We start from the raw sequence: 6,464 nt of genomic DNA, 5'->3' as shown, positions 1-6,464 counted from the left end.
AAAAAAAAAAAAAAAAAATTGTAGGGTCTTGTTATGTTGCCCAGGCTGGTCTTGGACTCCTGGCCTCAAGCAATCCTCTTGCCTCATCCTCCCAAATTGCTGGGATTACAGGCATGAGCCACTGCACTGGGTCCTGAGACTACATTTCTAATAAGCTCCTGGGTGCTTCTGATGCTCCTGGTCTGAGGACCACACTTAGAGTAGAAAGATGCTACACCTTCCTGCCCTAACTGAGCTGACCCACCAAATTGTGAGAAATAGTAGATATAAGTTTTAGAGGTTTGTTTTGTAGCAAAAGCTAGCTGATATAAAGAAGGTGTGAGGGCTTAGATGAAATGTTTTGGAGAAGCAAAGGAAAGAGCAGCAGCACTCTAGTGCCCCCAACCCCACTGAGACATTTTCCCTAGGCTAGGAGGAGTGGGCAAAGGGAGAGAGAAGTCTATGGATCCTGCAGCCCAGAGCACCTGAACTTTTCTTCCTGGCAATGTGTCAGGGCAGAGCAGGAGTCAAAGAGAAGTGGCTACATGGTTCAGCTTGACAGGGATGATCAGGGGCACTGTGCCAAACCTTCCTGGGCCCCAGGCATAGCTTGGAAGCAGCAGAAGGGTCAAGTGACAGTGACGGAGACATCTCAGGGCAACTAGGTGAGCCAAAAACCCAATGATTCTAAGACCCCAGATCAAGAGTACAACCTTGGGAGTAGAGGAACCCTAGGAATTAATAAGGTCAATCAAGGGTCTGTCATCCTAGCAGAAGGAAAACTCAATCAGAATTAAAGTTGTTTTCTATTAAGTGATTTCTATCACACCTAAGTTACTAGATCTGCTATCCATTTTTCACAATAGAGTGGTACAATAGAGTAGGCCCCGGTCCCTCCTATCAATCACCATTTCTCCTCCCTATTCAACTACACCCTCTCAACCAGATTATTTCCACTGATGTGAAAATTAAACAGTTTGATCTCTTTCTCTGTTTCTTCCTCTCTCCCTCTCTTTAAAGTCCCATTGATTTGCATCCTCCTTTAGCGTAGCTGCTGCTAACACATACAGTACCCTTGTGAGAATCAGAAAGTGCCCCCTCCAGACAGATGAATTGCAAGGGGGCTGACCCCATTCAAATAAGTACCCCTTCCTTCAGGCCACAGCCCCAGTCCAAGGTTAACAGCTTGAAGGCACGAGCCTGGCCAGATTCCAGCCTGCTGTTGCATCTTTCTGCCAGGTACTCTCACTCTGCCCTTCTCCTACCCTTGTCCTGTTGCCACTGGTTTCTCTACCCACTCCTCACAGCCCAGCTTCTTAGTAGAGCTCTCTATACTAGTTCTCTCCATGCTCTCATCTCCTACTCATTCTGTGGCAGGCCAGTTCTCCCTAACGGCTGAAGAGGCAGGCCTCCCTAACAACTGTTTCAGCACTGACTGCGTGGTTAAGCTAACTATTAAAAGCTGAGAGAGCCAGTGCCCTTATACAAAGGCTGGAAGGTAACAAAAGCACACCAAGAGTTTTGCCTAGGTCTTTCCTGGGCCTTGAAGCGTGACAAGAGAAGGAAGGCGTTCTTAACAGGACCCATTTAAGATTAAACAAGTTTCTCCGGGCGCGGTGGTTCATGACTGTAATCCCAGCACTTTGGGAGGCCGAGGCAGGCAGATCACTTGAGGTCAGGAGTTCGAGACCAGCTTGGCCAACATGGTGAAAACTCGTCTCTACTAAAAATACAAAAATTAGCCGGGCGTGGCATGCAGCTGTAATCCCAGCTACTTGGGAGGCTGAGGCAGGAGAATCACTTGAACCTGGAAGGTGGAGGTTGCAGTGAGCCGAGATTGAGCCACTGCATTCCAGCCTGGGCAACAGAGTGAGACTCTGTCTCAAAACAATAAAATAAAATTTAAAAAGATTAAGCACATTTTATTAGGGGTCTGAAGGAACTCCTCAAACCTCCATGATTTAGCAGGAGATAAGATAAGGGTAATCACCCCAGCACCTGGATCCATTTAGATTAAGTAAATTTACTGAGGCTCCAGAGGAAGGTCTTCAGGACTCAGAACTTAGTTATAGATTAGAAGAAGTTAATCACTTATGTCTTTAGATGAATGCACACTTACACGTAGACATATAGCTTAGAAGGTATGTAAGCTCTGGAAAACTTTGTAATTTTGAGTTGGTCTGGTGATAATTTCCAGGCCTTCTCCCTGCACCTGGTTACAGAAATAAAAACTCTCTTCTTTCCCAGTTCACCTGCATCTTGTAATTGGGCTGAGAGAATAAGCAGTCCGACCCTCGGCTTGGTCCAGGAACAATTCCTCAGCACGCTCCAATCTGAGTTCTGCCCCCATATTGCCACATCATCAGTTCTTTCTAAGCTTATCAATGGCTTCCATGGGTTTTTTTTTTTTTTTTTTTTTTTTGAGTTTAGCTAGGATCACAGATTCACACCACCACTCCCAGCTAACATTTTTATTTTTAATTTGTGTAGATACGGAGTCTTCCTATGTATTCCAGCCTGGTCTCCAATTCCTGGGCTCAAGCAATCCTCCTATGTTGGCCTCTCAAAGTGCTGGGATAACAAATGTGAGCCACCATGCCTGGTGCCATGTTACTGAATCCAGGACACTTTCCTGGCTCACCTTACTTGACCTTTCAATAACATTTTTAACTGACACATTGTAAGTGTACATATGTATCAATAACATTTAACACTGTTGACAACTCCCACCTTCAAACCATCTCTTCTGCCAACTTCTATGACATCACATGTGAACTGTTATCCTAGTTCATAGCTGCACCTTCAGAGCACAGCATTTGAGAGATTGACCTTTGGAGTCAGGCCACCCAAGTTGATATCTTTTGGAGTGAGGCCACCCAAGTTCATAGGCCAGCTCCACCACTTCAGCTCTATGGCCTTGGGCAAGTAAGTGAACCTCTCTGTGCTTCATTTATCAAACATTAGTTCTAATAGTACCTATCCTCCCCTATCCTGCAGAGTTGTTGTAAGAATTAAATTATATATATATATATATGCAGTCATGTGCCACCTGATGTTTTGTCAATGATGAGCTGCATATACAAGGAAGGTCCCATAAGATTCTAATACCTTATTTTTACTGTACCTTTTCTATGATTAGATGATATGTTTAGATGCACAAATACCATCTCGTGTTACAACTGTCTACAGTATTCAGTACAGTAACATGCTGTACATATAGCCTAGGTGTGTAATAGGCTATCCCATCTAGGTTTATGTAAGCACACTTTATGATGTTTGCACAATGATGAAATCGCCTAACAACGCATTCCTTGGAATGCATCCCCATCATTAAACAATGCATGACTGGGTGTGGTGTGTGTGTGTGTGTGTGTGTGTGTGTGTGTGTGTGTGTATAATCCCAGAACAGTGTATCCCATAGAGTAAGCTTTAAGTCTTATGAGTCGGTACATTGTTGCTGCTGTGGGAAGCTGATTCCCCAGGCCCTCTTCCTTTTCACTCTATGATCTCTTCAATGACTCCAAATTGACATTTCCAGCCCCAGCCTCTCCTTGGGGCTCCACACCTAGAAATCCAGTTGCCCACTTGACATTCCCTCTTGGTTGCCTCAATGGCATATCAATTTTAATACGTAAATGATAAAACCATCTATTCTATTATGCAGTCAGAAACTTAGGAGCCGTTCTGGGTATCTCCCTCTTCCTCAGTCCCTCTTCTTCAATCCAATCTATCACCAAGTCAGGTGGGTTTTACCTCCTAAATGTCCTTTCAAATCATTCACTTATCTTCATTGCCATTGCTACTACCCTAGCTCAGAGGACCAACTGTCCCCTAGAGCACTGTAAAAACTGCCTAGCCAGTCTCTGTTTCTATTTTGCCCTCTTTTAATTTTTTTTTTTTTTTTGAGACTGGGACTCACTCTGTCGCCAAGCATGGAGTGCAGTGGTGTGATCTCAACTCACTGAAACCTCTGCCTCTCGGGCTCAAGTGATCCTCTCTCCTCAGCCTCCCAAGTAGCTGGGATTACAGGCACGCACCACCACGCCTGGCTACTTTTTTTGTAGAGACAGGATTTCACCATGTTGCCCAGGCTGGTCTTGAACTCCTGGGCTCAAGCGGTCTGCCTGTTTTGACCTCCCAAAGTGCTGAGATTAAAGGCATGAGCCACTGCACCCAGCCTAATTTTTAATCAGTAATATATTTTGGTCAATGCCATTTCTCTGCTCAGAATCTGTCTTGGCTTCCAATTGGTCTTTGGATAATGATGCAAATCATTAAGGTTTGAAAATTCTGTTGTTAGAGGTCTTGAATGCCAGACCTTATCATGGTTCCAAGCACATAGTAGGTGCTCAACAAGCATTTTTGTCTGATTGACTGCTGGGAAGAAGCACTTTACATCTGAGCTTTGATAGCAAACTACTGATGATTTGTATTGAGGGAGTAAGTAACGTTAGCAGAAATGACTTTCCAAAAATAGTCTTGCTGGGATCCCATGGATTGGGATTGAGAGAGGAAGACCTATTGGGACAGAATGAAAGAGCAGAGAATTTGAAATAGATGGCAGTTGGAAAGAAAAAGATGGATAGAGATTGGGAAGGCAGAATCTGCCTGCTTGGCTGAGAAAAAAATAAGACTAGGATTTTAGACTGAAAAAAAGAAAAAAAAGATTTCTTTTGATTTGTTTTTTCTGCTATTTCTCTCTCTCTCTCTCTCTCTCTCCTTCTCTCTCTCTCTCTCTCTGACAGGATCTTGCTCTGTCACCCAGGCTGGAGTGCAGGGGTATGATCATGGCTCACTAAAGCCTCGACCTCCCAGGCTCAAAGGATCTTCTCACCTCAGCCTCCTGAGTAGCCAGGACCACAGGTGTGTGTCACCAGGCCTGGCTAATTTTTTAATATTTTGGGGAGATGGGGTCTCACTATGTTGCCCAGGCTGGTCTCAAACTCCTAAGCTCAAGCGATTCTCCTGCCTTGGCCTCTCAAAGCGCGGGGATTACAGGTGTGCGCCACTGCTCCTGGCCAGCATGCCTTCTGAGGATTTTCACAATCTGGCTCTAATCTGTCTCTACAATCTCCTTTTCTGTTTTTCATGAGGTTTCCAACATTATAAACAGGGGTGATAAAATCACATCTTTACTACTTTCAAAACAATGGACCTAGAGACCAGACTTTTTCTTATGTATTCAAATATTTATTCAAAAATATGTATCAAGTGCAGTCATGTATCTGGGGTTGTGCTGGGCAGAGGAGGTACACAATGAGCAAAACAGTCCCTGACCCTGTTGTCCCTTCCAGCCTAAGAGAGGAGACCAACTTTAACCAAATCAGTCTCCTAATGTGTGAATAACCCCAAACTGAACCAAGTGCTTGAAGGAGAGGAACACAGTTCTGTGAGAGTGTATAACATAAAGGTCTGCCCCAGGGCTGGGCACAGTGGCTCACGCCTGTAATCCCAGCACTTTGGGAGGCCAAGGTGGGTAGATCACTTGAGGTCAGGAGTTCGAGACCAGCCTGGCCAACATGGTGAAACCCTGTCTCTACTAAAAAATGCAAATTAGCCAGGTGTGGTGGTGGGCGCCTGTAGTCCCAGCTACTTGGGAGGCTGAGGCAGGAGAATTGCTTCAACCTGGGAGGCGGAGGTTGCAGTGAGCCGAGATTGTGCCACTGCACTCCAGACTGGACAACAGAGTGAGACTCAAAAAAACATCTGCCCACACACACACACTCTCTCTCCCTCTCTGTCTCTCTCTCTCTCTCTTCTATCTGTGTGTGTGTGTGTGTGTGTGTGTGTGTGTGTGTGTGTGTGTGTAGTAAAGACTTCCCACAGGGGATGCTTGAGCAGAGATCTGAAGGTGGAGAAGGACCTGACTGAATGAGGTGGAAATGGAACATGATGGGTTCAAGAAACTTAGACCATGTAGCTATTCTCGCATATGTATTTTTTCATATGAACTTTAGTATCAACTTGTTTAGGTCTAGAATAAAAGCTTATTGGTATTCTTACTGAAAGTTGGTAAGTTTAGAACATAACATAGGAAGGAGAATTGACATCTTCATGATATTGACTTGACCTATCTGTGAGAGCCACCATTTATGTAAGATAATATAAACAGAGGTTCCAAGGATCAGGACATGGATATCTTTAGGGGCCATTATTCTTCTCACCACAAGTACTATTTACAATAATACCAAAGAAGGCCAGGTGCAGTGGCTCACGCCTGTAATCCCAGCACTTTGGGAGGCCAAGGCAGCTGGATCACTTGCGGTCAGGAATTTGAGACCAGCCTGAGCAACATGGTGAAACTCTGTCTCTACTAAAAATACAAAAATTAGCCAGGCGTGGTGGCAGGCGCCTGTAATCCCAGCTACTCAGGAGGCTGAGGCACGAGAATAGCTTAAACCCAGGAGGCAGAGGTTTCAGTGAGCTGAGGTCAGGCCACTGCACTCCAGCCTGGGCGACAGAGCAAGATTCAATCTAAATAAAAT

Source organism: Hylobates moloch, unplaced genomic scaffold (assembly GCF_009828535.3).
Source record: "Hylobates moloch isolate HMO894 unplaced genomic scaffold, HMol_V3 SCAFFOLD_7, whole genome shotgun sequence".
NCBI lineage: Eukaryota > Metazoa > Chordata > Mammalia > Primates > Hylobatidae > Hylobates > Hylobates moloch.
The sequence above is the reverse complement of the archived record's forward strand: the minus strand, read 5'-3'. Positions refer to the sequence as shown.